We start from the raw sequence: 11,809 nt of genomic DNA on the forward strand, positions 1-11,809 counted from the left end.
AGTATGCCGTTCCGCCTAAGAAATGTAAAAACTTTTTCGTAAGAAATGACCGAGAAATTTTCTACAGCGATCTCCATTTGAAATGACAATTCTTTTCAACTGCGTACTGCGATCGAAAAAAAAGTGCTTTTCTTGACAATTTCTGGAAAGAAACTTCCCACGCATCGTTTACGGGCCATTACTTTTCTGTTGAAGTGCATACTTCCCATAAGAGTTTTGTTTGGTACTCTCATACCTATATCTAAAAATAAATGAAAATGAGTAAATAATGTTGGATGACAATATTTCTTGAAAAAAAAAACAAATACGTCGAATAGTAAAGCATTCCATTGATTTGATATATTTTACCAAGTTTGAGGGAAGTTTTGGATGCCGGTCTAGAATAACTAGGTAGTTGTAAAGGATGTTATATGAGTGGAGCTTATCGAGATCGACCTGGAAGAGTTGGTCGCTTGGCTGTATCGGATGGTAGTCTCAGAATCTAGGAGACATAACAGCTACCGGAGACGTGGAGCCAAGTGGCTACAAAAAGGTCGAATGTCTATCTATCTATTCCTCTATCTGTAATTCTTATATAAAGGATTCCAAGGGCTTACAGTTAAGCTACTGAAGGGTAATAGGAGGAAAAAAAAAAAACAAAATAAAAGACAATATAAGATAGCCACTAATTAGTAAAATAGGGCTCTTGGGCGCAAACTAACTCGTAAAGTGAAAACGATTGACATTTTGCTTAACTTAAGACCGATTGCATAATGATGGAGTACATTTGATACTAAACAGACGTATACTGCGATTGCTGTGAAGTTCCGGCTTATAGAATAGAACTACGGATGACCGGTTCCGGTGGTAAGAGTCCACCAAACAGGGTAACCCCAATTCAAGGTGTCAAGCGAAAAACCGTGCTGAGGAATGAATGGTCGAAGGGGTGAAAAAGATGTTCGGCCATTAACGGAGCCTGTGGGGCACCTGGGCACCCCTCACAGTATCTTGTCCCATGCGTTAATGCAGGGCTCTGGCGTGCTGGACCTCTTTTCCCATGCTACTCGTGGGATCCAAAAATGAGTAAAATTTCAAACATAAATCAGCATAGTAGTGGTAGTGCAGGTAGTAGCAGTAGTAGGGAAGCGAACCCCTTCGCAAGAAGTGGGCTAGCTAGATCTCCGTTGAGGAGAGTAGAAGCAGGAGGAGGCAGCAGTGCACGTAGTGCCAGTGCTGGAAACCATATTTCATCCCCGGCTAACGCATCGGGTGAAGTTATGGATGGAGCGTGGTTGATGAGGGCCATCAATAAAAGTAGAGATGGGCTCTCTGCGATGGAAGTGGCTGCACAGCAGCTCGACTCCATAATTGACTTTGCGTCCTCGAAGTCTAACATCAGCAAGGACCTCAAGCAGGCCTTGTTCAGACTTCGTAAGTCAATGTTGGCGGCCAAGCAGAACCATGCTGAACCCATGGTGACTGTGGCTGCGGCAGAACCCGTGGAATTGAAGGTGCCGAAGTCTACCCAGACGGAACCCTTCGTTTTCGCGGGTAGCCCCAAAAGCGTGGAAGCGAATGCTTATAACAAGCAATCGCAGAAGCGCGCGAGGCAGCCGTCAGGGGAGGAGCTACCCGGCGGCGCTCGTAAGGCCAGGCGGATACTAACCCCGAAAACCGGCAGAAGTGCCGGAAAATCGGACCCCAGCCAATCGTCCCGGAAAGCCGAGAAGGGTGGGCCCGAAAAGGCTGGCCCCTCACAGAGTGATGGGAACAGGGGGTTGCGACCTTTGAGAGGTCCTCCATCACCACAGGTCAGGGCGTAGCAGGGGGGGAGACGCCCCCTGGACAACCGTAGTGAGGAAGAAGAAGAAGAAGAAGAAACAGGATAATCAGGAGCGCAGGGATACCAGGCCTGAGAAAGGTAGGAGGGTAGGTGCCAAGCGCGAAAAGGGTGATGCGATCATCATCAAGACGGAAGAGTCCAAGTACTCGGAAGTCCTGAAGGCGATGCGCAGTGACACGAAGCTTGCGGATCTAGGAGCCGACGTACGCAGTGTCAGACGCACTCGTACAGGTGAAATGATCCTCGAGCTTAAGCGCGACAAGGAGCGCAAGGGCGCCGCCTACAAAAGTTTGGCGGAAGAGGTCCTTGGCACTGGTGTTGAAGTGAGGGCTCTGACGCAGTCAGTGACTCTGAAGGTGATGAACCTTGACGAGATCACCAACGCAGAAGAGCTCGTCACGGCACTGCGGCAACAGTGCGAAGTTCAGGTGCCCACCACCGCCGTTCAGCTACGGAAAGGTCCGACAGGTACTCAGGTGGCCTTAGTACACCTACCTGTGGCGGACGCAAATAAGTCCGCTAAGGTAGGTAAGATCAAGGTTGGTTGGTCAGTATGTTCACTGAACATACTTGAGCAACCGGTGATCTGCTTTAGGTGTAGGGAACCTGGACACAAGTCCTGGGGCTGTAAAGGCCCTGATAGGACCAAGTTGTGCAGGCGTTGTGGTGAGGAAGGTGATAAGGCACTAGGCTGCAAGAACCCTCCCAAGTGCTTGATTTGTTCCGGCAAGTCCGTGAACAACAATCACCCAACGGGAGGCTCAAGGTGCCCGACCTTCAAACGAGCCATTAACGAAAAGTCACAGTGCAAGTCACGCAGCTGAACCTGAACCACTGTGACGCAGCTCAGCAACTGCTGTGTCAGTCAGTTGCTGAGTGGGGGACGGACATCGCCATCATATCGGACCCATACCGAGTACCCGCCGGCAACGGCAACTGGGTCGTGGAAGGATCCGGAAAAATGGCGGCGATATGGACAACGGGTAAATACCCTGTCCAGCAGTTGGTGTCTACTACCTACGAGGGCTTCGTGATCGCCAAGGTAAACGGGGTCCTCTTCTGTAGCTGCTATGCGCCTCCGAGTTGGTCGACCGAGCGGTTCACGCAGATGCTGGACCCTATGACGACCGCGCTGACAGGGCGAAGGCCAGTTGTAATAGCGGGTGACTTCAATGCCTGGGCCGTGGAATGGGGAAGCCGTAACACGAACCAGCGAGGTCAAATCCTGCTAGAGGCACTGGCCGTGCTAGATGTCGATCTGGCTAATGTTGGTACCAAAAGTACCTTCAGCCGTAACGGAGCGGAGTCGATTATCGACGTTACTTTTTGTAGTCCTGGCCTAACGAGTAGTTCGAACTGGAGGGTAGACAATGCCTACACTCACAGCGACCACCTGGCGGTTCGCTACAGTATCGACTACAACAACAGCAGGCAGCGGGTTGAGGAAGCGGCTAGGTCAAGGCCAAGCCCTCGTAGGTGGAAGACATCGTACTTCAATGATGAAGTACTTAGGGAGGCGCTCCGCCGTGAGCGTAACCTACTCGGCCTAAGCGGGGACGACTGGTAGCGGTGCTTACGCGTGCATGCGATGCGACCATGCCTAGAAAAGTCCACCCTAGGAATATGAGACCACCGACGTACTGGTGGACTCACGCTATTGCGAACCTGCGCCGTGCCTGCCTACGGGCCAGGAGACGGATGCAGCGAGCACGTACCGAGCAGGACCGTGAAGAACGACGGACGGTGTTCACCGCTGCCAAAGTCGCGCTGAAGTCCGAGATAAGGGCAAGCAAAAAGGCCTGCTTCGAGGGACTCTGTCAGAGTGCCAACGCGAACCCGTGGGGTGATGCCTACAGGATCGTTATGGCGAAGACAAGAGGTGCAATTGCTCCTACGGAGCAATCTCCACAGATGCTGGAGGGGATCATCGAGGGGCTCTTTCCGCGCCACAACCCTAGCCCATGGCCTCCTTTTGTAGGACAGCCGGGGATTGGGGCTGGCGATGAGGATAGAGATAGGAACTTGTAGGGATTGCAAAATCCCTAAGCATGGGGAAGGCACCAGGTCCGGACGGAGTTCCAAACCTGGCCCTCAAAGTCGCAATCTTGGAGGCTCCCGGTATGTTCAGATCTGCTATGCAGATATGCCTGGACGAGGGAGTATTGCTAGATGCGTGGAAGAGGCAGAGCCTGGTACTATTGCCAAAGGCGGGGAAACCACCCGGTGACCCGTCGGCGTATAGACCAATATGCTTGATTGACACGGCGGGGAAGGTGCTCGAGAAGATCATCCTCAACAGACTGTCGAGGTACACCGAGGGTGTAAATGGTCTCTCAAACAACCAGTTTGGCTTCCGGAAAGGGAGGTCCACCGTAGACGCTATTCTGACGGTTAAGAAAACCGCTGAGATAGCACTCCAGCGTAAGAGGAGGGGTATTCGCTACTGCGCAGTAGTGACTCTGGATGTAAGGAACGCATTTAATAGTGCCAGTTGGGCGGCTATTGCTAATGCGCTCCTGCGTCTGGGGATACCCGAGTACCTGTACAAGATTCTCGGAAGTTACTTCCAGAATCGGGTATTAGTCTATGACACAGAGGTGGGTCGGAAGTGCTTTCACATAACCTCAGGAGTCCCGCAAGGTTCCATCCTGGGTCCGGTGTTATGGAATGTCATGTACGACGAGGTGTTGAGATTAAAATTCCAGGCGGGTGTGGTCATTGTCGGCTTTGCCGACGATATTACGCTGGAGGTCTACGGTGAATCGATCGAAGAAGTGGAATTGACTGCAGCCCACTCGATCGCAATTGTGGAGGAGTGGATGAACTCCAGGAAACTGGAATTGGCTCACCACAAAACTGAGGCGGTTGTTGTCAACAACCGAAAGTCGGTGCAGCAAGCGGTGATCAGTGTAGGCGACTGCACAATCACTTCGAAGCGCTCCGTCAAACACTTGGGGGTGATGATCGACGACAAGCTTACCTTCGGTAGCCATGTCGATTAAGCCTGCAAGAGAGCCTCCACAGCTATTGTGGCACTGTCCCGGATGATGTCCAATAGCTCTGCGGTGTACGCCAGTAAGCGTAAGCTTCTGGCCAGTGTCGCCTCGTCCATACTGAGGTATGGTGGCCCGGCTTGGGGCACGGCTTTGAGTACCGATAGCTACCGTAGCAAGCTAGAGAGTACTTATAGGCTAATGTGCCTGAGGGTTGCGAGCGCGTACCGTACCTTGTCACACGATGCACTCTGTGTCATCACCGGTATGATGCCTATTGGTATCCTTATCATGGAAGACATAGAGTGCTTCGAAAAGCGCGGCACAAGAGGCATACGCAGGATTGCCAGACTGGCCTCCATGGTCAAATGGCAGCGTGCGTGGGACAGTTCCACCAAGGGAGTGTGGACTCACAGGTTGATTCCGAGGTTGGATATCTGGGTCAATAGGCGCCATTGGGAACTAACATTCCACCTAACACAGGTCCTTTCAGGCCATGGATGCTTTAGACAGTATCTACACCGTTTCGGTCATGCGGGTTCTCCCGAATGTCCAGTTTGTGCAGGTTTAGAGGAAACGGCGGAACACGTTTTGTTCGTGTGCCCGCGTTTCCGCACAATGCGTGACCGCATGTTTGCCACATGCGGTCGGGACACGACTCCGGACAATTTGGTCCAGAGGATGTGTGAAGACGAGTTTGGCTGGAATGCCGTTTCATCGGCTATCACCCACATCGTCTCGGAACTCCAAAGGAGGTGGCGTGTGGACTCGAGGAGTGACTAGTGCAGACGCTAATCAACAGGTGGTCCAAGGGTTCGCAGTCGGCTACGTAGGTCATACCGGTGCCCTACGGTCAAAATCGACCCTTACAGCGATTAAGTGGCCGCGGGGAGAACATGTTAGTAGCGCTGCTGTCGTGGCGCCGGCCTACTGGGTTGGATACGAGTCTCTGGTTGTTCGGGGCAGGTGGAGGCCCCTTCGTCAGCAATCCCAGCTGGTGCTAGCTGATAGGGCCTGAGCCTTCAGTAGGTCAAATTGCGAAGCCCGCAGCTACGCAGCTAACCTGGAGGATGCGATATGCAATATGGCGGCAATGGAAATGGTTTAGTGGGTCGGGGGTGTAGTCCTGTTTACTGCTTGCATGTAGTAAATGGTCCACAACCCCACACTCTCGGACCTCGGTCCGGAGTCTGTTAAGCAGATTATCCCCCCATTGCTTAGAAGGAAAAAAAAGACTGTCGCCTAAAATTACACCAAGCATCTTGTCAGGATTTAAGCAACAAGAATCCTTCAAGAATCTATCGAGGATTTCAAAACATCCAGTCTAGGAAATCATGCAATAATCTCGATAGCAATTTTCCGATGATTTCAACATAAATCTGCTTAGTATCTGATCAAGATCTTGCTAGGATAGCTATTCCTTATTCGAAATATCTCAGACATCTCACATTGTTCGCCAAGCAGGAAAAACGTGAAATATGAAAAATAAATCAGGACACCTCAAAAGAAGCTCAAAATCAGGCCATGTCCTGCTAAATCAGGACGGATGGTAACCCTAAATGTGGGGAATAGGCGGTTAAGTTATGAAACCATAAAAAACGCCGATTTTCTCGAACAATTTTTTTCGTTCATGGTTTCACAAATGGTAGATGTACTATCCATTTCACGGTCAAAATAATGTAAAGCAAACAGTAAAAGAATAGGGTCCTAAAGCCCTGTCCCAATTTTAGTGCCAAACGCTTAAGTTTAGGCCAAAAACAAATGTTTACTCATTTTTTTTAATGTTTTTCATTTGCTTAAGTTCAAAAAAACATTTTTTTATGTTTTTATAGATTTTGTCACACCCCTTGGTTTAAACTCAAATTTTGGGTGTATTTTGTTTTCCGTGTCCCTGCCGAAATGTCAGATAGGAACAACCCCAGTGTTAAAACTAAAAGCCCTGTGGTATTTTTGTCGACTAAGCGAACGTCAAACATGATCACAAGTGTCAAGGTTCATTTATAGATCCAATTTTTAATTAAAGTTTTAATATGATATACCGTTATTCGGGGTGTAGTTGATCAGCGGAGAGAAGTTGATCATTCCTGTACCCACATGTATAGACTATTATTAGAGCTATAACCCGATTTCAATAGGGTCCTAAAGCCCTGTCTCAATTTAAGTATCAAACGCTTAAGTTTAACAGGTTGGCCGCTTGTCTGTATCGGCTGATAGTCAGAATCTGGGAAACGGAACAGCTACCGGAGGAGTGGAAGCAAGGCGTTATATGCCCTATCTACAAAAAGGGCGACAAACTGGAGTGTGAAAATTATCGTGCAATCACCATCCTAAACGCCGCCTATAAAGTGCTATCCCAGATTCTCTTCCGTCGTCTATCACCTATAGCAAACGAGTTCGTGGGAAGTTATCAAGCAGGTTTTATCGATGGCCGCTCGACAACGGACCAGATCTTTTCCGTGCGGCAAATCCTCCAGAAATGCCGTGAGTACCAGGTCCCTACGCACCATTTGTGCATCGATTTCAAGGCGGCATACGATAGTATCGACCGCATAGAGCTATGGAAAATCATGGACGAGAACAGCTTTCCCGGGAAGCTCACAAGATTGATCAGAGCAACGATGGACGGTGTGCAAAACTGCGTGAAGATCTCGGGCGAACACTCCAGTTCGTTCGAGTCTCGGCGGGGACTACGACAGGGCGACGGACTTTCGTGCCTGTTGTTCAATATTGCGCTTGAAGGTGTCATGCGGAGAGCCGGACTTAACAGTCGAGGCACGATTTTCACGAGATCCGGACAATTTGTTTGCTTCGCGGACGACATGGATATTATTGGGAGAAAATTTGAAACGGTGGCAGATTTGTTCACCCGCCTGAAACGCGAAGCAACAAGAGTCGGGCTAATGGTGAATGCGTCGAAAACAAAGTACATGCTGGTTGGCGGAACTGAGCGCGACAGGGCCCGCCTAGGAAGCAGTGTTACGATAGACGGGGATACCTTCGAGGTGGTGGACGAGTTCGTCTACCTCGGATCCTTGTTGACGGCTGACAACAATGTTAGTCGGGAAATACGGAGGCGCATCATCAGCGGAAGTCGTGCCTACTATGGGCTCCAGAAGAAACTGCGGTCAAGAAAGATTCACCCCCGCACCAAATGCACGATGTACAAAACGCTCATAAGACCGGTAGTCCTCTATGGGCATGAGGCGTGGACTATGCTCGAGGAGGACTTGCAAGCTCTTGGGGTTTTCGAACGCCGAGTGCTAAGGACGATCTTCGGCGGCGTGCAGGAGAACGGCGTGTGGCGGCGAAGGATGAACCACGAGCTCGCTCAACTCTACGGCGAACCCAGTATCGTGAAGGTAGCTAAAGCTGGAAGGATACGCTGGGCAGGGCATGTTGCAAGAATGCCGGACAACAACCCTGTAAAGATGGTGTTCGCCACGAATCCGGTCGGAACAAGAAGGCGTGGGGCGCAGCGAGCTAGGTGGATTGACCAGGTACACCAGGACCTGGAGAGCGTGGGTCACAGTCGAGGATGGAGAGAAGCGGCCATGAACCGAGGGAATTGGCGAAATATTGTTGGCGAGGCTTTATCAAGATAATTGATGTAAAGCCAAATAAGTAAGTAAGTACGCTTAAGTTTAGGGCAGAAACACATGTTTACTCAATTTTTAAATGATTTTTATTGGCTTAAGCACAAAAAACATTTTTTTTATGATTTTTGAGATTTTGTCACACCCTTTGGTTTAAACTCAAATTTTGGGTATATTTTGTTTTCCGTGTCCCTTCCGAAATGTCAGATAGGAACAACCCCAGTGTTAAAACTATATGCCCTGTGGCATTTTTGTCGAAAAAGATAATGTCAAACAAGATCACAAGTGTCAAGGTTCATATTTGGAACCATTTTTAAAATTGAAGTTTAAAAATGTTATAGCCGTTATTTGAGCTGGAAAACTTGCTAAAGTAGTTGCAATAACATGCTCTTTCGTATTATTAAATAAAAACAAGAATTCGTTAAACATTTTATGACCCAATTATCACAATTTCTGAGTTGTGGCATTACCTGATAGCTACTCTTGATTTTCATAAATTCGGTTTAGCATTCAGGGTAGTTATTTCATGAAAAAACAGATTTTTAAAGAAATGTTTGATGAACTGTTGAAGGGTTCTTCTCCAAACAATCGACTATTTCCACGACTATACAAAGCTACAATTTTAATAAACTGTTTCATACATTCCAGATATGTTCTGTGTACCCAGTTTTGAATTTGTATTGAGGATACAAATTCTTTTTTTAGAGAAAAAATGATCTTTTTGAAAGAGGGTTGCTAATTTCAAAGTAAATTGCCTACCTTTAGGCGTTTAATGTGGTGTAATCTGTAATCCACAACTTTCAATTAAAAAAATAACCGATTTATCATTAAGTTGTTAGATTTTTGAGTCTTGATTCAGATTCAGAGACCCCAAATTTAGTGAAAATTTCTTTATTTTAGGAAACCTATCGCAGTAATTGATCAACTTCACCCCGGAATCAATCAATATTAGTATGATAATAATTCGTCAAAATTTCGTTTGTATAATTCGTTAAACATTCAAACAGTACAGGTTTTAAAAATATTTAGATGATAATACATGCATCCCGCTAGGAATTGGGTCCTAAAATGTTTAATGAATTCTTGTTTTTATTTAATAATACGAAAGAGCATGTTATTGCAACTACTTTAGCAAGTTTTCCAGCTCAAATAACGGCTATAACATTTTAAAAATTCAATTTTAAAAATGGTTTCGAATATGAACCTTGACACTTGTTATCTTGTTTGACATTCACTTTTTCGACAAAAATGCCACAGGGCATATAGTTTGAACACTGGGGTTGTTCCTATCTGACATTTCGGAAGGGACACGGAAAACAAAATATACCCAACATTTGAGTTTAAACCAAAAGGTGTGACAAAATCATAAACAAATGTTTTTTGTACTTAAACCAATAAAAATCAATTAAAAATTGAGTAAACATGTGTTTCTGCCCTAAACTTAAGCGTTTGGTACTAAAATTGAGACAGGGCTTTAGGACCCTATTATAGCACAGAATCGCTCAAAAGTGATCAACTTCCCCCCAGTTTACGGTATCCGTTATTTGAGCGGGAAAAATTGCTAAAGTAGTTGCAGTAACATGCTCTTTCGTGTTATGAAATGAAAACAAGATTTCATTGAACATTTTAGGACCCTTTTGTTCAACATAGTTGTTGTTGCATAGGAAGAAATAACGTATGTGGTATAATAGACTGATTGTTTTTTTACAATATTTTATTCATGTTTATCTTACATGTGTGAATTAAAGAAAAATATTCTATACACTCTTTTGAAGGCAGCTTTACTCGCCCAACGCCGCCTCTTCGAATCCAGTGGCATGAGAGCAGCAAACGTCGATCCATTGCTCCACGAAACTTTGAGCCATCGACGGAACTTTTTGGAACCGCCATCCTGGTCACTCAAATCCCGGTAGACTCTGTGAGTACACGATTAATCTTCTTCCAACAACCGATAATATGGATCTCTATCTGCAAAATTAACACCAACAGCACAAGAATCTCAGCATTATTAATTTAAACCATAATACAGTCGAATTTCGTTCGTTGTACGATCTTTAAGTGGGCTACGTTTTAATTGGGCTCCCGTTAGTTGGGCTGTAGCCCACCTAAAACGAAGGCAAACGTCATTTTCTGACATAAGACGCAATTTATCAATGTTAGTAGTTCTGTTTTTCTTTTGTTCTGTTATTTGAAAGCTCGAAACTCAGTCCGATTAGTGAAAGTCGTTCACTAATGTCGTTTGCGAATACTCTTTAATGGGTAAAAATTCACCCATTTCCGCTAGAAGTGCCTCTCCACATTTAAAGAGTAAACACGGTTTACTCTTTAAAGGGTAAAAGCAGTTTCTGTTACTTGATGGGTATTTTTTTACCCTTTTTGTAAATCTCGCTCGCGGCACAAAAAGGGTAAAAATTTGTATACAAGTTTAGTGCAACGAACGAAAGTTGACTGTAAAGAAAAAAAAACTTACCGCAGGATGATGTTTTCAACCTCCTGGCTAGCCACTGAAAACAATACACTCTAAAAAAACATCTACCTAGACACTAAACAATATAATTCAGGAGTTTCAAAATGTTTTAATTTTAAATGTGGAAATGTATTCAATTCGAAGATTAAAAACTCATTTTTGTTTTTTTTTCTATATTAATGACGTAATTTAGTTTCTAATTTGTTTTACTTTTAATTGAAATCCCAATTGAATCGAAATACAAACGCATATTTTCTATTTCTTTATTAGATTTGGTTTAACTAAGTATAAATTTATTAGTGTTTTTTTTTTTCAATCTGGTGGCTACACGCTAACTTTGAGGTACCCATTAAATGGGTTCCAAATACCCATTTTTATGGCCAGTACTGAGTTGTCAGAAAAAGGTTATGTTTTAAATGTCACAAAAAGGGTACTTATTCCCCATAAAGAAGTTTCTATTCGTTTCACAATAATGGGTAAACAATACGCGGGATGGTTTGTCGGCTAGCACCTCCATTTTTCAATTGCTTGTGCAGTCATATTTTCTTCAGTAATTTTAAAATCTGTTTTCGATGCCAGAACAATTCGTAAAAGCTTGTAACGCTGCTGGAAATCATATCCAAGAAATATCTTTGAAGGTAAGTAGTTTCTGATATGATTTTTGATTACTTAGAGGACTGTTACTTTCTTCGTATTTATTCTACAGAACCGGAGCCGATATCCAATGAGCAAAGTTGGAAAATGGAGGAAAAGTATCGGTAGTATCGGATCCTACAAATTCAAAGAAGCAAAAAAATAATTGTTTGTGATGATGTGTGAACATAAGAAATAAGATAATAAATAAGTTATCCATTCATATTGTACTGAGATTTGTGTTTCGACTTCATTTTTCCATGTCTCAATTCTTAACCTGAATCCAGAGCGAAATCGGCAA

Source organism: Aedes aegypti, chromosome 3, assembly GCF_002204515.2.
Source record: "Aedes aegypti strain LVP_AGWG chromosome 3, AaegL5.0 Primary Assembly, whole genome shotgun sequence".
NCBI lineage: Eukaryota > Metazoa > Arthropoda > Insecta > Diptera > Culicidae > Aedes > Aedes aegypti.